Source organism: Lepeophtheirus salmonis, chromosome 13 (genome assembly GCF_016086655.4).
Source record: "Lepeophtheirus salmonis chromosome 13, UVic_Lsal_1.4, whole genome shotgun sequence".
In the NCBI taxonomy this organism is placed as follows: domain Eukaryota; kingdom Metazoa; phylum Arthropoda; class Copepoda; order Siphonostomatoida; family Caligidae; genus Lepeophtheirus; species Lepeophtheirus salmonis.
The window spans coordinates 19,595,656-19,618,535 of NC_052143.2; the positions used below are offsets into that span (position 1 = coordinate 19,595,656).

The 22,880-nt window shown below is 28.6% G+C and overlaps 1 long non-coding RNA gene across 1 annotated transcript; it reads left to right on the forward strand.

The window, feature by feature from the left end:
• The first annotated feature begins 2,775 nt into the window (after positions 1–2,775).
• On the forward strand, positions 2,776–4,129 carry LOC139907020 (uncharacterized). The gene is made up of 2 exons (XR_011783319.1): positions 2,776–3,195; positions 3,295–4,129. It is a non-coding gene; the product is annotated as an uncharacterized lncRNA (long non-coding RNA).
• The last annotated feature ends 18,751 nt before the right edge of the window (positions 4,130–22,880 follow it).

Genomic DNA, 22,880 nt, shown 5'->3' on the forward strand with positions numbered 1-22,880 from the left:
TTCCAAGGTCCAGGAAATGCTCTACGCGGCAAGGTCTACGAATGGGATTATTTCAGCCCGAATCTGAAGCTTTGTGTCCACTATGATTAATATCATGGTGGGCACACAGATTCCTTCTCCTGTGGAGGCACACCACTGCCTAATCATTGTTATAACTTAAGAAATAACATTCAATCAAGGAACTTTGTTTATTAATCTTAACCTGCTTCTCCATCTCTGATAATTTTTAAGGGGAGATTTACTTGTTTTTGATCCTCTTTGAGAAAGGGGGGGGGAGAAGAATAAGAATAAAAATATGGATGTCGTGGAACGAGATTATTGACCTCCTTTAATTATAGTTAATTATATAAATGCATACTTTTTATCATATTCTAATCTTATTATTATTTATGTTAATGTTAAAATATACTTACTGGGTTAACTGTCCACTGGGAGAAATTTGACTACACTCTCTTTGTAAACCTTTTATATTATATATATCATTTAACTATAATTGATATTTTACATACACTTGATGGTTGTGTTAAAGTGATGTGATAATTCATTTATCTTGTGTATATGTACTTATGTATATTTATAAAAGAAATAGAATAATTATTAAGAAAAAAAATGATTCAAGAATTTAATTTTAAACCCTAGAAGAGTATTTCCCAATTGTAACTATTATATTTTATGGAAATATTGTAATTTTATACAAATAATAGCTAAGGATTACGCGGCGTTGCTTGGGATAAGGAGGGATAGGAAAATCACATTGAAAATGGCAAAATTAATTTAGAAAAATAAAAATAATATTCAGAAAGTACTTCTATATACTAATAGTTATAATATGAATGTTTCGTTGTTGGCGAAAAATATCCTGATAATTATAATTATTATGCTCTTGGATTCTTCACACTATATCAATCCGGTTAAGTAAGGTTAACTAAGTCTCATCATCTTAACTCCCTTAGTAGTAGTATTATTAATATAAAAAAAACCTATAATCCATGTGCTATAAACTTCAAATAACATACCAACATAAATGCATCTAAAAAATATTCTAGATGATAATTCCATTTTTTATTTACTTCAAAAAATTTCCAAATCAAAAATTCTCTAAAAAAATTGCAAAAAATAGTTAATAGCATTTATTGGAATTGTAAAAAAACAAACCTACCAATATTTTTTTCGTACTTGCAAAAACAAAAAAGACATGAAGAATAATGTTGTCGAAAAAGTAACACTTGATAGTTGGTTCATTTTTGCAAATATTGCAAAAATTATGAAATTAAATGTTCCGGAAATTGAATAGACACCACTCAAATTGTTGCGGTGGCAATTTTTGTGCAAAATGCATCGTTTTGTGACATTTTTTCTTAAAAAACTGAAAATTGACGTTTTATGAAAAAATGAAAAAAAGAGAAAGAAAAAAAAATGATTAAAAAATTACAGATAGTTCAGTTAAACATCAATTTTTATTCAGCAAATTTATATGCAAACGAATTTCCAGACAAACTTATACAAACTCTATTCCATTTACTAATTCCAGATTCCTTTAGAAGTTCATTTTTTTGCAAATAAAATATATAAAATTGCAATTTTCACCGATTTCTTTTTTTTGCCTATAACTTTTTTGATTTTGAATAAATTTAGAAAACGTTTTTATTCGTATAGTTGTTTTTTGAAACGCAAATCATTTATTGATAAATAATTTAGTTAATCTCCTTGAGCTGCAAAAAATAGTTTTTTGATTTTGGGTATAGCATAAGCCCTACTTATTTGACCTCCCCAAAAATTGTCGTAGCCTGTCCAAGCTCAAAAATCCGTGCAATATTACAGCCTCCTAGGTTCAATGGTGTAGGAACGTATAAAGGACATCTACACACACACACAATCTCTCTTTTTTATATATGCAGAAAAATATTCATCTGTCTAATAATTCCTCATGATAAAATAATTTTTCTTGGAGAAATACATTTTTTAAATGGTTAAACGTTTTATATTATTTATTAAATATAGTTTAAAAATGATAAAATACTTTATTTTTTATTGGAAGGATAATGGAATAGTAAAATAAACAGTTGAAATTCCTTTAATAAATAGTTAAATCCATATTTCTAGTTACCTTGATTAGATCCAAGCTCGTGATCAAACGATAAAAGAAATGAGTAGAAAACTGGAAAAGATTATTATGAAGCATTGAATTACATTTATTTTTACTGTATATGAAGATATTATAATTATTTCCTTATTGTTTTTTTTTCTAGATTCTTTGATTACCTTGTACCTACATCGAAGTGAAGACTACCGACAAAATTCCTTCCATCTTAAAATAGTTTAAATTAACGTCTTAATGAATTCTTGGATGAAGGTCCTTATTACATAGTACGCTATAAAATAGAAAAAACAAGTTCGTAATAAAATAAATTTATTTTTTCTATTGACTGTTAAAACTTATGATCTTTCTAAGTATCTTATAGCATATCGTCCTAAACGTAATGCATCTAAAAATTCGATTTGGATTAATTCCATCAGTGAGACACGATAAACTCTACCATAAAGAATGAATCCCTGAACATCAAGGAGCTCCAAGTATTAAGAAAGATATGAAGTAAATAAAATAATTTTTGAGTGAAAGCATATACAAATAGGGTGAGCAGAAGTTCCGGACATATATATATACTTTTAATTTATTGCATTTATCTGGCTAATCTTTAACTTGACCTGAATCTACTGTCCATAAATAAACAACAATTTTTGCTTTTATTATAAATCTATTCAGTTTCATAATAAGAGGACAAATATAAACTCATTACATAATTGTTTGAGGCCGGCAACGATGCTGAGGCAATAAATTTGGCAGGAGTACCGTCTATGACGTCTCCAAACGACTGAAGGTGGATAAGGGGCTTTCCCATTCCTTATATGCCTCACACAAAGCCAAAAAGAGAAGTAGCAATTTCCTGGCTCGGCTCAAGAGGTCCATCAAAACAAATCCTGGCATCTCAAAGGCTGCTCATTTGAAGCTCTACTACAGGACAAGACCTTATCTTCTTACCATGATGATGAAGACATCAGGGTACGAAGAGGAAAAAAGCTCTGCTAAATTTGTAAATCTAATCATGCATCATAATGCTATTAAGTGATGAGTCAAGCTTCACCTTGGATGCTGCCTACAACCCAAAGAATGACATCTGGATGCAAAGGGCAGAGGTAAAGTTCCTCTTTTTTATGCATACCAAGTTCCAGTCCAAGATAATAGTCTTTGGCTTGATCACCAGAACGGGAATGTCATATCTGATCACATTTTAGACAATGGTCTCAAGTTGATCTCATCAGTTTACTTGGATCGTCTTAAGAATGTTGTGATACCATGGTTGGAAGCCAGATAACTTCCAGATACAAAGTTCATGTGGATTCAAAATTAAGCACCTTTTCATGTTGCCAAAACTGTCCTACATTACATCGACAGCCAGTTTTACATCGTTATCAAAATTTGTCGAGTGGCCTTCAAACAGCCCAGACCTTAACCCTTGTCACTTCTATTTGTGGCCAGAGGTGAGAACGAAGGTAAACAAACATCCCATTGATCCTTGAGATCCATGGAGCTCTTTGTGAAGAGAAGCATGTCCATCTTCAAAACGAAATCTGTAATAAAGGGCTTTTCAGCCTTTATCTCCCGTTTACATATGGTGATCAATACCGAGGGTGATCATTTTGAATGATACAACATTTAATATTTCAATTTAAATTTCATATCTTATAAATTTTGTCTTAAAATGGTATAAACTATTTAACTTATTTGAAAATATTGTGTGTATACTTCTGCCTACTCCATCGTATCCAATTAATTCGCTGAAAATATCCACCCAAGCATCCTTATTATTTTAGGCGTAATTAAATTTACATATATTTCAGTATTTTGACTAAAGTTTATGACATAAAGAATTTTAACAAAAATGATTAATCTTTCAGTATTTTGAAAGAAAGAGGTTTTGTAGCAGTTTATATTCATTCCAACGTATAATTAGAGTTTATATCTTTGTTAGGAAAAGTGAACACAAAGAGAAGGCTGGAGTGATACATATGATACTCCAAAATTAAGACCCTTGTTAATATCCATTTCCTGTTACATAGTTTTCGGGGGGAGAAAATGAATGACTTGGCCACCCTCCTACTCAGAATGTTCCCCTCTTGACTTTGAGTCGAGAGGGGAACATTCGACGAGAGTCTTTGATATCCCTCACAGAAATTTTCATAAAATTAAGGCCTCTTTCGAGCAGCAGTGGGAGGAAATGTCGAAGGCCTTCATCAAAAAGTGCTGCGGAGCATTTAGGCCCAGGTTGGAGACCATTGCAGCAGCCAATAGAAATCGTTTTGATAAATGAAAAGATATATGATGTGTTAAAATCTCAATGTTGTACTCCATTTCATTCTTCCAATAATTTACCCTATTTGTTCGTTATCAAAAAGTCCACGATTTATTTCGCACATTAAATTGTATAATATAAAGGAAGTCACAATGAGACAAATTAACTTTCATATAATAAAAAAAGTATTGCAAGCATTGTTAAAGTACAAGTTTGACATCATAAAACAATTGAATTTATATATAAGTATATATCCATTAAATTTACTTTTATGATCACCTACATAACTTAATCAACCGATTTGAAAAGACAAACTGTGTTCTACATATGTATGTATGCTAAACAAAGTACCATATATTGTAGTTACTAAATATATGTTCATTAATTACACTTTAATGGTTATTTACATTGGATTCTCAGAGTCATAAAGGCTTTATTATCAGAGTTGTAGTTTAATTAGTATCTAAATAATAAAATGTAAGAAAACACCATAAATTAAATTCATTATCAAAATATGTTGTATAAACTGAAGTTGTCACGATTTTTTTTTTTTTGCAACCGGAATGATACAAAATATACGAAATCAAGAATGGGAAGGTTTTTTATGGATTTGTACATGCTTACCAATTAACAGCTTCATTAGAACAACTTTAATTATTCCTTGATTTTATTATAAAGATATGTAAACTTTTGACCTTTTCAACTGGATGATTAATAATGAATATCCCTTTTATGTTTGAATATATTTAGAACCAATCTAAAACCCTAAATATAAAAAGGGACTTATTTATTTTTATTTTTAAAGAAAAAGAGAAAAATTTCATGCATAAACGATCATTTAAAATTTATTTGTTAAATTGGGACAACCCTTTTTTATAAATAAAAAAGAGTGTAAGATATGGTTATAACAAAAACATATTTTTAATCTATTATATTTATGATAATTTTTTATGAAAATATCACAAAATTTATACCTTATATTTATGTTTCTTTGCATGTCCTTGAATTGAAAAGAAAGTTGAAGAAGCCTTTCTTGAAAAGATTGTTTCTAGATAATTTTATGTAATAATATCGATTAATGTATATGTATAAATTGAAGATTTAAAAAATTATCCTATTGAGTCACATGCTTATAACGCTTAGATTATGCAAATAGAAAAAAAATGATATTTTTAATCTAAGGGTACATTTTCATATATTTTATATTTAGTCAGTTAACTCACGAAGTACATACTGTAAATTACTATTTTACGTTTAATTACTTCACTTACAAAGTTATTGCGTTTGATAATGAATTTGAATGTATGTGCTTCTTTGAAAAATTGTATAATTTATTTTTTAACAATTTTCTCATTGAAAAACATTAAATTGGTGTTTTATCTGATATAATATTTAATTTATTAAAATATAAATGTACTCTTATTTGGATATTTCTAAATACTTAAATAAATATGAGTCTAAGAGTGAGATATCAAATATTTGAATAATAACAAATATTTAATAATTTGTCATTCAATAAATACAACCATAAGAAACTGATGGATTGAAATTTGAAGTAATCTGATGTCTTGATATTCATAATAGATCTATAAACTAGTATAATATAATAATAGAATATATTTTTTGGCACACATTGAGTCCAAAGCCTTTAAAATTCGTCGCCCTAATATCTACACCTTGAGGGCCTCCCCTGAACAAGTGCTGGGACACCATGGACGTAAACTTATTAAAGAAGGGTTATAATCTTTTAGGAAGAGACTAACGCTCTTCATTCAGGCTGAGGAGGTTACATTGAGTAAATTAGTTATTTCAAGGTATAAATATAAAATTTAAAAAAAGTTTATTTAAATTCGGACATAAATATATCTGGTTGAAGTTATTGTTCATTTGTAGAAACTGAAAATCCAACCCGCTAGATAATTAACGTACTTACAAAAAATCATCAACAATATCCAATATTTTATTACCATTCAACTTGTTAAGTTCTCATAATACAAATTTGACAAATATTAATGCAATTTAGTTGCACATCCACAATAATTGTATTAATAGCTTCCTTATAGTATGGAACTGAGTAGTTCAAAGTTATACTGAAGTCTAATACTCTTATGTTATTCCGTAATATTTTTATTTTTCATAAACATCTCTTATAAATAGAGTCGAAGAGTTTTATTTCCCTCTTCTATAATTCCAGGCTCCAATTACTCCATGTGTCAAACCAAGAAGTTATTATCATTTCAGAATCAAAAATATTACACATGCCATAAACTTGGCATGGAATCCCAATCCGTGGATATTATTTAGACCTTGGGAAATAAAAGTAAATCCCATCATTACACTTCTTCTTGTTCATCGTCTATCACTACTCGCTCCTGCTCATCCATCGACCATCATCAATTTCATTATCTTCCCTTCCTCTTTTCACAATTCAAATCCATGTACAAGTTTGCACGGGCCCCTCACTCCCTTCTCCAGGATTACTTACTCTCTCTGCTTCAAGTTCAGCTCTGGATTCTATCCTACAACAATCATCATCATTCGACATAGGATCATGCTGGGACTCGTAAAAGATCTTTAGAATAATTGACATTCATATGCAGTCCTTTTCTTTATCAAAAGGCCATGAAGAGGATTGTATTAGAGTTATAGAAATAGATCAAGATGGGAACCTCGTCTATAAAAATCATTTTTTAATATGATATATAACATTAAATTTATCTAAATACTTCATTAACTTATCATGGATTGTGCTGTGGTCGCTTCGACCCTTCACTTGTGCTTCTCTTCCTGTGCTTCAGGAATAAGTTATCTTACAATCTTGTATTTTTATATCTATTACATCTATTTTTATCGTGGAGTTATCGAGTATTGATGGAATACTCCTGGACGATAAATATGATTAATTATTTAGGGTTAATATAAATTAAAAAATGACTACTGCTATTGAAGAAGATTATCAAAAAATAGTTAAACACTACGATGCCTCTCAGTCTCCAACTTTAAGATAGAAGAATTATTGGTGAGATTCACCACTCCTCGTAATCCCCCAATAACTCCAAAGTAGCAGAAACAAAATCCAATGGTCAGAGTACAATTGATCGTATTTGCATGGAGCTTTTGATGTTAGGGGATTGAGTCTGCCGAAATATCAAAAATGAGCCTGTCCTAAGATCTTAGTAAATCTTAGTATTTTTACGAATTATGTTTAATTATCGTGAATATTTCTTGCAAGTCCTTTCAGAAAGATTAATTTGTTGTTTGACGTACACCTTTCAGTAATAGTTTTTATTCTTTAGTTTAAATCTTTATTATTTTTTTTTAGAACCTCTTGACCATCAATACATTGAACACTTTTTAGCAGCGCAATGTATCTTTTTTTTAAAGAGATCGATCACCTTCCAGATGTGTGGATGTTGTGATGCCATATAACTTTTTAAAGCGTAATGAAAGCCCTCCAAGTTATTATTAGTTATCTCTTTGTCTTGATGAACTTGATGGTGAATGTTCCAAAGCTCTATTGGAAACATTGGAGTCACTCTTCGGACTCTATCCCCCCTTACTCTTAAACATTCTATGTAATTTCCTTCAAAGTAATTAACAACTTCTTTGAAGTAAATCATCGTCATCCATCAATTCTTCAAACCCTTTAATGACGTTGTTGATTTGAAGGAATGCTAATGCACTTAAGCATCGGATTTTCAAGTTGAATATATCATCATTGTAATATCGATCCAATATTCCATATTCAGGTATAGTTGTTTTATTTTTCCAAACAGTCTATTATAAGTCTCTTGACCTTTGTTGGGGAGTAATACAAATAGTCTTGGGAAGCTGAGAGAATGTATTTGAACATGGAGAGTATACACTTGATAAAAACAATCAGGAGACAGGTCAAACGTTCTATCTCCTGCCCAAGACTTTTATTTCAGTCATTGTCTCAACAGTCCGTGTTACCTTACATAATCTAAAAGAACTTACACCAAAAAGAAAAAGTACGTAATATATCTGATTTAATACCGAAGATTGACATGAAACAAAGTGATACATAACATCGTGCCCATACCTTAGTACAATTTTGGTACTATTCTAAAGATGTTCATAAATATAATTTAGTAGAACCCATAAAAATATACTTATGTACCTAAAAAAAGAACTATTAGTTTTTAAAAATCTTATGTCTGTTAACCTTTTAATAACTTTATTTATTCTACTAATTGCAATTGATATACATAAATAACAAACACAGAAGGGAAATATAATTAATTCACTAATGACAAATATACACAACAATGATTTTATTTGAAACAATTAAAAATATATTTACTGCATTTTAGTACATTAGCTCGACAAAACATCGAACTTAATACCTCAATCACTACAAAGGTTTTCGCTGATATAACTGCAAATCATCTAAAAATATAAAAAATTAAAGACCAAATGAGATATCTTAAAGATATATAATAATAAATATGATTATTATGCCAGATGATATTGTAGGACACAAGTTTATAAATTTTTGGCGATGAGAGATATCTTTACTTGTAACATGCCGGGGAAAATATTCTCTTGATGTATTGGGAAGGTTATCTAAGTAATTGACGATTTTTTTCAGTTCCTTATAATTTCATAGTCGCCGATGTTTAATGTCCCATCATAGGCATGGACTTTTTGAGTTTGAAATTGACTGTGAATTAATAATTATAGTTATTATTATATTACTAATTGACATTCCAACTCTAATCCTTAAACTGTGAAGATCTCCTTATACTATTCAATCCTCAAAGCTCGAGAACTCAACATATCAATCGGGTTCTTGTATTTATCAACCACTAATAAGGATGCTTTATTTCATCAGGGTCTTGGAAACATGGTTTTCTTTCATTTTTAGGGTCCAAAATTCTACCAGGAATAGGAAGATGGTCACAAAGAAAAGAGTTGGCTCACACATAGAATCACAAAATATACATAAGATAAAAATACATAAGATTGCAAGATAATTTACTCCTGAATCACAGGAAGAGAAGCACAAGTGAAGGGTCGAAGCGAACACAGCACAATCTATGATAAGTTCATGAAGTATTTAGATAAATTTAATGTTATATATCATATAAAAAAATAATTTTTATAGACGAGGTTCCCATCTTGATCTATTTCTATAACTCTCAATCTCTTCGTGGCCTTTTGATAAAGAAAAGGACTGCATATGAATGCCAATTATTCTAAAGATCTTTTACGAGTCCCAGCATGATCCTATGTCGAATGATGATGATTGTTGTAGGATAGAATCCAGAGCTGAACTTGAAGCAGGGAGAGTAAGTGATCCAGGAGAAGGGAGTGAGTGGCCCGAGCAAACTTGTTTATTGTTTACATGGATTTGAATTGTGAAAAGAGGAAGGGAAGATAATGAAATTGATGAGGTCGATGGATGAGCAGGAGCGAGTAGTGATAGACGATGAACAAGAAGAAGCGTAAAAAATAATAAAAGTAATGAATCATTACTTTTATTATTTTTTACTAATGATTACTCTCAAACATATTTCCATATGATTTGCAATATTAATGTGTAATTAATAAATTAAATTATGAAAGATAGTACTAATTGAAAATGCTTACTCCTTTTTAACTCAAGAGTTGTGGGTTTATGATATTCTTTGATAATCTCGTGGATACTTTTTTTAACCAAATATCCGATTTTTAGTTGATTACAACGATTGGTATTGATTTTATACAAAAGCTGACCCTGTTGTCTTTGTATACGTATGTCTAGTTTTGTGTTGATCATTTTTAAGGACTGAAAACTGCAGTCTCCTCAGTTAAGTCTCGGTCTATTCCGGTTCAATCCTGCATATCAGTTTTAAAACTGATTAAGTTCGGTACTTGATGACGTCTTTTAACTTTATTTCTTCTCTTAAATCAGTTCTAGTAATGAAAGCCCGAAGAACCGAGAGTCTTAAAGACCTGTCCTACGACTCAACTGAACTGGACCAAATAAATAATGACTGACACAACACTAAGTATGTCATTGCATCAATATTTGTAGATATAAGTTGGCATTTTAAGTAAATTTTTAAATAAAAACATTCAAGCATTCAACAAGAGAGCTTATACAGTTGTATTAACTTGCCTCAAAATTAATAATCCCCCTATTAATTTTTGTAATTTTTCATTTTTATGTTCAAACTAATACATTTTTGTTAAGTTTGTTTATGAATTAATTAAATGTTACAACAAGTAAACGAATGTCATCACTACACAATTTAAGGAACTTTTGATTTCATGGGTATTTTATTGATAGATAACCAAAAAATGCGCAGTTGAAAATTATTAATACCTGTGACAGTATTGTAAATGAAAATGTGTCAAACGTTTTGATATTTATCTTTAAGTTTTTTCAAGATATTTTAATAGAATAAATACCTCTTCTGGTGACCATATGTTAGACAAGATATGAAATAACATCTTTCCAGAAGAGTATAAATAGTGTAATAGTCGTCTCTCACACTCAATTTTTGGTCATCATGGTCAAGATGAAGGATCTCATTAAGGAACTGCGTCAGCATCTTGTGAATGCCTGTAGTCATGGAAAAGGTTATAACTTATAAAACCATTTCAAAGCAGTATAATGTCCTGTGGCGACTGTCCAGAGCATAATTAACAAACAATAGATTCAACACTCAGCGGGAGTGGCAGGAAGCGTAAGGTGTCCCCAAAATTTCCAGAAAATTAGGCTGAGAGGTGAACAATAATCCCCAGACAACAAATAAGACTCTAATGGAAACGCTTGAACAGGCAGGGACGAAGGTGTCACAGTCCACAATTGAGCAAGTCTTACGCAGATCAGGTCTCCATGGAAGTAGGTCATGGAAGACACCTCTGTGCAGTAAAAAAAACATGTAGACCCTTATTTAGTCTTTGCTAGAGGTTATCTGAAGCAAGATATCAGCTTTTGGTCAACTGTCTTGTGGTCTGATGAGACAAAGTTAGAGCTATTTTGCCTTATGGATGTTCAGTATGTCTGGATGAAGAAATGATAAGCATACAAGCCGAACAGCAATATCACCACCATATAGCATGGTGGTGGTAGTATAATACTATGGGGATGCTTCTTTTCCAATGGCTCAGGTCCAAAAAAATATGAAAAAGGAAGATTACATCAAAATCCTTGATGAAAACTTGAAGGAGTCTACTGAGAAACTTCAGCTTTGTCACAACTGGACGTACTAGCAGGTTAATGATCCAAAACACAATGCTAAGGTTGGTGAAGAAATGGTTCAAGGATAACAACATTCTAGAACGGCCGAGTCAAAGTCCAGATATAAATTCTATCGATAACTTATGGTGAGACTTGAATACAAGAGTGATGTCTAGGAAACCAACCAACCTAACCGATTTTGAGGCATTTGCCAAAAAGAGTGTGCCGACATTACACTGCACACATGCAGGAAGCTTGTGGAGTCGTACAAAAATCGTCTAGAAGCATTCATAAGAAACAAAGACTATTGAGTATTGCCTTGACTATTAAACATATGGGAGGATAGCGTATGCATAATTATGAACATTGGATTTTTTAGTCTATAAAGTACCAATGAAATCAAAAGTACCATGAATTGTGTAAAAATGCCATTCATTCACTTTTTGTTTACATATAATTCATAAAAACTTGATAAAAAATGCATTAAATCACAAAAATTAACAAGGGTATTAATCATTTTGAGTAGAAGAATATGTCGTAGACTTTTTCCAAATTTCCTGATATTACATAAAAATATCAATTTGTATTTGGAATTAAAAAAATTAGTTTTCATGCGAATTTTTTCCTTAATAAAAAATATGTGTATTCAAACTTTTAAATTGCTACAAATTAGGGCTGATAAGAAATATTTTAATTTGAACTCCATCAGGTTCACTTAAAGTAACCCCAAACATAATTTAAGATTGACAATTCTGGATTTCTTCCCCCAATAGGGCTTCACAGAGGCTTTGAGATTGGTGATGTTGCTGTGGTAGACTCTACAGACAATATGCTACCGTTTTGAAAAGTCCAAAAGATTCAGATCTGGGGACTGGGAAGCAGGGCGGAGCTTATTTCTTAAATTTGGGAAACGTTATGAGGCTCGTAAATTTAACATTTTAGAGGCCAAAGACATTGTATATAAATTTTGAACAGTTTTAAAACATATTCAAAGATAGCTCAAGGGTTCCAAATTTTTGAAATTGTATGATTTTCTTCAAAAATGAGGGTTTTGTCTTAAATATTAACTAAGCTCTTCATGTCACAACAAACTTTATGATACAAAAAATTTCGCAATATAAATTTACTATAAAAAATAGCAAATTATTATGTATCCAACGTTTTGTGCCAATTGGTCAAAAAGGGTAAAGACTACTATAACTTGCATTTTTTGCTGTATGTCTATCTGATGCTCCTTATAAGAAATTATATCAATATTGAAAATTTATGTGTCGCAAATTATTTGAAATTGTTCATTTAATACTTGAAATAGAAAAATTAGGTTAATTTAGGATAAATTTGACCTTTTTTCCGACCTTTTAATGATCTTTTTTCAAATAAAAATACTTTATAAGTTAAATCCATTAAGTTATTAGTAATTGAGTATTAAAAATACTCATTTTACAGATGTTGACTTTTTTCTGACCTTTACTTTACTCGAAAAAGTCCTAATAGCCAATTTTTTTTCAATAAGTGAAGTAAGTAATCCCTATTTTATTTTAAACTCAGATAATATTTCTGTACACTACTTTTTAGTTCAATTTTTTCATGACGGAAAATACGTGATCAAATTCAAGGGATGTGCTTTGACACAACAAATTCAAATACGGGTAGAACTGATAAAGCATGTAGACACAATATTATGAAATTAATCATAAGCGCAGTATTCCAGTCATACTTTGGACCTACTTCTTTTCCTGATGTTGAAATGTTCAATAGATTTAAAGAAAAATGGTCATCCATTAATACACTAAAGTATGATACTATAATTTTAATTGAAGATTGTGAAATAACTAGTTTCGTAGGAGATGTGGAACAAGATATCCTTTTTATGCTAAAAAAATTTATGGGAACAAATCTTCCTCAACACGACTCTTCCTTAACCTGGTAATTATATTCCTTGGTGATGTGCATCCACAAGGTGTAAAATTTATGCGCCTTGGCTGCTATACAGCACGCCGGATAGTTATCAAAAGTTTTATACTGCCTAAAAATATGGATGTTTCAATCTCAATTCAAATTAACAGACTTAGAAGAGCGAAGATTGCGCAATATTTGTAGGCTGATAGTGAGAGTATATCTCCGAGATTGGATGTCTCCTCTTCAAGCCTTAAGTGCACCTTATAATAACCTGAATTTAATAAAATGTCTCTTTAAATATTCCTAAATTAATTCAGACATATCGAATCCCAACATAAAAAAATTATTCTAGCACTTATGGTACTTGTCCGAGGAACTTGTTAGATTAGCTCCATTTGACAGCACATCAAGTTCAGAATCAAAAAGACGTATGATAAAGGCCACTCAAAATTTCAGTAATAAAAATGAAGAAACGCCGGTCTTTACTCTCAAATAAATTAAAATACAACAACTAGGAATATTTAGCTACAGAAAAATCAAAGCAACTGTTTCAAAGTCTACACCTCATAGCTAAATTTCTTGTGAATATCCTTATTTATGGTATAGTGGGATTGGTCCCCTTAAAGAATATCAAAGTCTACTAACATTTAATAAATTGCAGCTCCAATTCCTTCTTCAAATAGTCAAAGATCATCTAAGCTTATATGTTCTTGATTCAAGAAAAGATATTCTTAAAAATTTTAATTTAAAAAAATATATTTCATAGAAACTACTACAACTTTATTAATTTATATTAAAAATTTAGATAAATAATAAGTGAAGTAAATATATGAAAGTTTTATCATTGAAACAAAAAGAAATATATTTTCTCTACGTTTTGTTATTTCTTAAGCTTACCAAATAATAATCTTGATTTAAAACGATTATTTTTAAATAAAACTACCGCATAATAGTTTTTAATTAACGACTATTATGAAGGTAGGTGTTGTATATATAAAACAAATTAAGTTTATAAAGGTTTTTTTTTTTTATAAAAAGAAGGTCTGAAATGGTCAATTTATGGTAATCTGCTCTGTTTACTTCAAATAATACATTTACCATTGGTATTGATTTTGGAAACAGCTTCAGTTGATATAAAAATGATTGGAACTTTACAAAATCTCTTAAATTGTTGACCTCTCTGTGGTCAAATACTTTTTGAACGCCTATTATAACAAAATATGAAATCTTAATTATTTTATTTGTTAACATATGTTATTAAAGTCACTCATAAAATTTCATTACTATGTGTCAATAATAAATTTACAATCATTTATATACATATATATATACAAATTACACTATTTAATTTACTAATAAATCTGACTAATTAATTTAATTAGAAATATTTGACTGTGCTAAACTGAATTATGTAAAAATTCATAATATTTAAAAATATGAATAATCTCATCTAAAATCGTTATACCGTGGGCCTAGAGCTAAAGTATTACAAGTTATATTTTGTATTTCTTTTTTTAACATATGAAAGAGTGTTTTTTATATGATATTTGACATGCTTACAACATATTGGCTTTGAAAATTGAACTGGTGGAAAGTTGATATTTGAAAAATATTAGAAGTATGCCAAATATAATTTATTAAACCATTCTATTTTTTTCATACATTAAAACTAAAAATTACAAAATGCAACTTGTAACACTTTTTGTTTAGGCCTACAATACATTAGATTCAATGACCAAGTCTGCATACGCACTTCAATCGATTTCTGATTAATATATGTATTAAAATGACACACCTAATACATCATCTACTACCTTATTTTCCTATAACTTCTCTTCATCCACTGATGCAAAAAATTAACAATTCAAAGCATAAAGTAATCAATATTTTGTTTGCATGCATACACAAATATCAAAATACATTTGTCCATTGTCTTTATTTAAGTTGAGTTCTATATGCATACAATATGTAATAAGTGTTAATATTTAGACGTGAGTGATTGTGAGGAATAAAATTAAGAAATCAATTGTTTTCAAGAAAAAAAGTAAACTAGTGCAAAATTTTATAGAAGATGACTCGAAAGAAAATGTTGAATATCATTACATTTCTTTGTTTCAATATTTATTCAAAATGAAATGACTTTGAATTCCGACTCTAATGTTTTTTGTTAATCAAAATGATTCTTTAAATATCTGATGTATTTCTACTTTTCTCACTGATTTTCTCATAAGCTCCTTAAATATTGTTTTTGAAAGTCTTCGTTCTTGAAAGTAGTCAGGTCCCTTGTCTCCATATTTAGTATTTACTTTTTTTCTTTTAACTTTTAATCCTTGACATTTGTAATTTTCTAATACATAAATAATGATGAAACAAAAAGTTTCTTACAGCTTATTTTGTTGTTGATGTAACTTTTTACAGTTGTGAAGCGTTGAATTATTAGTTGATATTTTCTTTTGAGTATTTAGTATTGTGAAAGTTTCTCACAAGCTGCAGTTTATCAGTGGCAAATAACATAAGTTTAAAAAAACACACAAAACGTATATACAGAACTTAATTTGTACTTAAAAAATGGGATATGTATGTAAAGAGGAAGGAAAATAGTTTCAACCATTGGTATAAAAATGTACACTTAAACTATTATTAATAACACAAAAATAACAAAAACTTATTTAAAAGATGTTTGTGAACTGTAATGACTGCTAATATACCAAATTATAGATAATTTATCTACCTAGCTTCAGAAGAAAGATAATTAAAAAATCCTATATGCGAATAAAAAAGTTCTTTCTTTAGACGTTAATTTTATGTTTATAATATTCAATGACTTTTGTCATAAATATAAAAATTTGTATGTTAAAAAAACAATATTATTAATAATTGACCTGAGAAAAATCAACCATATCAAAATTTGAGTCAAATTGGAAATAAATATGTTAATTTGTAATATATTCTAAACATATACAATAAGTTTTAAAGATATTTGTTGGATCCCACTTAATTACTACATACTAAAAACCAAGCATATATATTGGAAAAACTTGATTATAATATTTAGTAAATATATTGAGAAATTTGCTCTACCTTTGCACACATTTTTATCTGTGGTATTTATGTGAAATTGAATGCATCTCTAAAAACTTATGGTATATGTTACAAATTAACATAAAAAAATTTCGGTGAAATTAAAACTTGTTTGATTTTGTGAGATCAAAATTTTGTCTTTGTAACCTTCGGGTAAAAACTCATTCTGTTATCTTATCGAATAAAATACAAAAAAGATAAAACAATTATCTATCTAAATATTCTTCAAGTAGATCCATATTTTCAAAAAAAAAATCAAAATACAGCGATATAAAAATAAGGTAGGTGTCGTTAAGCTCCAACTTTAGAAGCCTCTAAATCCTTAACTGGATGATAAAATGCTGAAATCTTGGATTTTTGAGTTTTTAAATAATATTAAAAATGCGCCAAATTTGAAAAAAAAAAAAATGAAGCTGGTGCTATTTTAGAATGATTGATTTGGGATTGAATGACCCTATATTAAGTTTTTATGATTTCCAAATATAACACAAACATTGTTAAATGCAAAATATGGTTCTAGAACTATCATCCGAAAAAATTAATCGGCCCCCGATATTTGACGTCACCACTATAAAATTTGTCGCCTGCAATTCAATCCTATTCAAGATTATAAATTATTCTAGTCTAATGAGTAAATAAGAAAATGAACCTTGATAATCTCTAGCAGATAACTATTTTTCTCTTTCAGCATATCTGAATACATACTATATGATTACTAATATTGTTTTTATGTAACAAAATCTTTATATATTCCTACTCAACATCGAAACAAGTATAAATGTTGTCTAATATATGCTTTACACCTGATCAGCATTTATATTATTTTGAGGCTTACTTATTACGTAACGACTATACAAAATACAATGTATGTAATATCAAATTGTCAAGTTATTCAATTATATATATATATACATTAAATATAACTCATATATATATATATATACATTAAGTATCCTTCACCTGAATTAAGAATATTGATATCAAGAAAGGCATATATACTAAAGATTAAAATTACAGAGCAAATAAATATCTATTGTCAAAATTTAGCATAAAAGTTGGGCTTTTAAGACAGTCAAAATCTTGTAAACATTCAAATTAAAGAGAAAAAAAGGATAGATATTCATGCAAAAAATATATCAAAATAAAACAAATAGATTATGAAAACAGTGTAAAATTTTCGATTAAAACCTAAGAACGTGAACAAAAATCAAGAATGAAACATTAAAAAGAACCTATTAAAATTTTCAATAGTTTTGGTAGTAAAAATTTCATTAGTAATTTTATTTTAATTAATTAATTTATTTGATGGTCATTTTTGCACATAAAAAAATCTTGAACAAAAAAAAAAAAAAAAAAATTGTTTTACTTCATATTTAAATACAGTTGAATCATTCATAGTCATGTTTGAGTCAATGATAGACTTCTTATGCAAATTTTTAATAGAATTAAGATCCCAAAGAACTATAAATTTGATCAATATAAGCTTTAAAATTAAATATGTCAATTTATTTCTCTTTAATTTTTACGATCTATTTTGGCTACTTTAATAAATTGTAATTTACGGGGGTTCTAAAAGATTAATAAGACTGATTATTTATTGAAATGGTCAATAATATGTAACGAATACAAATATATGTACTTCACACTCAATTAAAAAAAAAAATACCATCTTGCTTGTTTTTGTAGTGATTGACCAGACACTAACAAATATTGATCAAACTATCATTATAAATTGGTTTGTTTCAAACATTAGATATATTTGTATATATAGAAGAATAACGCATTGTTAATTATTCAAAAAATTTCACAAATACGCAATGTATTATCAGCATATTAAACTATGAATACAAATGTAGATATACATAAACGCCTTGATTTGTCACGTAATCAAGTCCTTCTTCATTTGGTATATGAAAACTAAATCATGCTATATTCAACAAATATATATAAAAGAATACTCACAGAGAACAACAATAGAGCCAATCATAATTATCTGGACCCATTGTTTTCTAATGCAAACAAATATAAAAACAACTTTAAAAAATACTCATCATTCCGGTGCTTATTTAATTCAACTCCGTCGGAATAAATATTTGATTAGCTCAGAAATAAAAGTTAAATCAATACAATTTTATCCTAATAAATATACAGAAATATGACTCAAAAATGATCTATCATATATCTTTTAATGTATTAAAATTGAATAAAAAATTGATTAAAAACGTATCAATAATGTGAATTGAATAATACATATTTTAAATAAGAATTGATAACCTGCCAAGGATTATTTTCATTTATATTTTTAATTAATTGGATTAATTAATTACATACCAGTAAATTATTGCAATATTAGTAAATACGCGTGAAATGCCTATGAGCTATGGATGAAAAAATATAATTATTTTTTGATATTCAACTTTCAAATACCAATCAAGTATTGGATTATATTTGACCATTCAAAATTCGTCCAATTAAGAGTAGCTTTTTTTTCTTCTAAATTCTTTTATAATAAATATGAAGCAATGATTAAGAATATAAAGTCACGCAAGATATTTGAAAACAAGCTAACCTTTAATTTATCTTCCATTCATGCTGTGTGATAAAGTTTTCATTTTAATCACTGACCATTTTAAATTTGCTGTTTCTTTGTCAATGATGTATCTATTCATTTAAGATCATGTCATGAAGGTCTTTACAAAAAGTAACAATCAAGGCAAAGTCAATGCTTTACGATCTTTAGGCCAGTAGTTCTCAATCTTTTGCAACAGAAGGACACTTGAGATTGTCAATGCATTTCTGAGGCACACCTTGCAAAATAAACGAGTAAAAATCTAACATGTATAAAAAAACTTGACTATAGGTAAGTACTGTGCCAATGCCAGTTGCCATGAACAATATACATATTCTACTTACCATTAATGAAACATTTGGAGTTCCTTCTGGGAAACAATTACACCATGTCGTGATGGGATAGGTGAGAAGCGGACACGTAGAGTAATATTCAAAGTTCTTTCAGTTGGTTTGGAACGGAGTCTCATAAAAATGTGGTTATGAAAGGCAACATAAATTTTATTTCTATTTTTCAGAAAGATAGATTTTTAGTGGCAATGAAGCAAAGTCTACTTGTGCGAGCTAAAGCTGCAAGGTTGCTGTCAGCTGATAGTTACATCAGTTCATTATCCAACACAGTGGGGATAACTATGTTGTTTAAGGCAAGATACACATCCTTTTCCATTATCATGTTTTTTCATCTACAGGGTTTGGCAGCAAAACGTGGATAAATAATTTAAAATTTCTCATTACTAGAGGAAGATTTAATGATTATTTTTTGATATTCTTGTTCAACCATCCTTTTATCATAAATAAACTATATTAAACATTTCGTCATCTTGTCATTGTGAATGAGCAAGTATTCAAAAGACAGCTCATCTCAGATCTTCTAAAGGCTGAAATTGAGGTTGCAAGGATTATGGACATTGTGGAGTACTTTAGGAGTATGATTTTAAAGGTGGCCAAGATGAAAAATGATTGAGAATATATCCAAGGGGTGTACTGCAAAAACAGGGAACTCAAACAATGGTTCTCTGCATCGTTGCTCTCTTATGGCAAGAAGAATTCTACATTCTTTTTAAATTGAGAAGGAAGCTTTTTCTGTACACCATCTTGACATGGCTGAAGGAAAAATACTCGGAAGTTAACTATATATGGGCACCTCCTCTCACAAGTCCTCCTAATCCTAAAAATTATGCGTCGATAGCATGAAATTACATACTGTAAAAATGCGTATAATTTTATATTTTAGAACATCGTTAATTCCTTTCCAAGGAGTTAGTTGACGTAGAAAATCAAACTCTATTTATTTTAAAAAGCAAATCATCAGACAATAATCTCATTAATTTGATAGAGATAAAAATTTGAGTCATTGTGTTGCTCTCCAGAATTTTTAAATTTACTCCTTTTTTTTGATAATTTTTCTCTTTGATTAATGTACCTATTTATTATTAACATTTTAAAAAAATATATCAAATTTTCTTTTTTAAGTATACATAAGTAGTTATAAAATATTTAAAGAAGGTTAAAATAGTACATATCTATATAAATTTATAATACATACATATATATTATAATATTCACATATATCTCGAATAGATATTATATGCAAATTATATGATATAGGTACATTTATAGAGAAACTTCATTCAATTGATACAATGTACATATTTTCCATATAAATTTGACTATAATTAAGTGCATTTGGTCCTTTTTTAGGTAACGTTCGTGTATGCAAATTATTCATTTATAGATAATTCATTTAATAGGAAATTCAATTTAGATTTCCTAAATAAAAAAATGTAAATGATATATCTTTTTTTTTAAATAAAAAAATGTAAATGATATATCTTTTTTTTAAAATAAATAAATGTATAAGACAGAAAAAATAAATATTTAGCCAAACATAGTGAGCTACCAAAAAAATATCCATTTTAAAAATCTTGACAACTTCAAAAACAGGATATCTCGCCTCGAAAAGATCAAGCACTCTCTGTTTCTTTGACGACATCACAAAACTGACTTTATTAACAAAAAAATAGTACGACGTAAGAAGGAAGGTTTGAAGTATGTTCTTCCTAACAATGTATGTTTAATTGCCGTACGTTTATTTTTTTAGAATTTATTTAAGTTTTAATGTATGATGTTTTTCCTTACGCATACTGTATATAATATTTTTTTCATATTCAAGGTATTTTTAACAAATCCAACATACAAATATTATGAAATGATTTTCATATTGTATGAATATAAAATTATTGCATATACTTAATATTGAAGATCAGCTCGTATAATTTTTGATAGTACTCGTATTTATGTACGCCCTGCTATAAAAAGGTTAAAAGCTATCAGTGACATCAATAGGAAATTCTTGAAAACTCTAAAAAAAATTTAATTTTTTGTATGGAATGATCAAGGATCTTATTATTATTAAGTTAAAGTATAATGATATTCAAAATTATTTTCACATCATGATGTTTTCATGATGTATAATTAATTTAAAGTTTACTTTTTGTGTTGAACATTGCTTTTTAGAGCTTATTCCTTGCAAGGATCCTATGATTAATAGGAAGGGCTAATTATATCCAAAATTATATTACTACTTATAAAACTATTAATTTTGTTGAAGTTTATGCAAAAAAGGAAAAGACGTATATCTCAAACTTTAGGAGATTTATAAATTTTGTTTGAGATATAAAAATCTCAATATATTGTTTCTAAGTATCTATACTGAATAATTAATATTATAAATTAGTTATCTACTGTAGTTTTTCTCTGCACTTTTCTTCAGATCTAAGAATGTACTGATTGTAGAGTTATATCGGTCTAAAATAAGCTCCAGTTCTTTCCTAATAAAATTGTCAGTCTTAGGGCAGGTCCTAATCGGTCTTTAGTAACTACAACTGGTGAAATTATATAATTATTAAGTACTGGTAGGGCTGGGCAGCAAAACGTGGACTCGAGAGTTTGCTTTAAAAATACTTCAATATCTTTTTTTACTTTCAATAATAACAAAATAATAAATTTTCAATAAGTACTCCGTGATTGAACTAAATATGATTAAAACTTTCAAGAAACATAATAACAAAATTTTTAGGGAAATAATTATAAGAAATGAATGAATTTATGTCAATTTTTTTAATCGATAATGTACTCTATATTTAAAAACAGTATAAATAAGAAGTATTCAATTTCAAATATTTAATTGCAATTATATATTGTAATTGATTGTTAAAAGTTGAAAATACAAGGTAAAATCTGTCAGGATTTAATACGCCCTAAGTACTGTAAACAATATGTTATTAGCTTTTTAAAGTATGGAGATGCACTTAATAGTTTTCAAATGCAATATTATAAATAATATAAGTTGTTTTTTCTCATTGTATGAAGTTCTCAAACTTTTGGTATAATGACCATATAATTAAATTTATGTGGCTATATGTATGTATTAAGTAATAAGCAAAACTTGCACGTCTTGTTACTATAAAAATATCTATCCAAAATGATATAATTTTTTATTTATTACTTAATGGTAGTTTCTGCAAAAAATGCTGACAAACATTTAGCATATTTACGTTCCTATATATATTCAGAAATATCCCTTAGTTATGTGTAGATATAATTAAAATATCCGTCCTTTATATCAATTATTATATTATGATTACAGATGATGGGTTAACTATAGGTTCATTACAAATTCGCTACCAACAAATAAATGGGCCAACAATAATGGTAACATGATTTACACGGTGTGTGAGGAACAAAAAAATGGTGACATTTCTTTATGTCAGGAGTATTCACGAAAT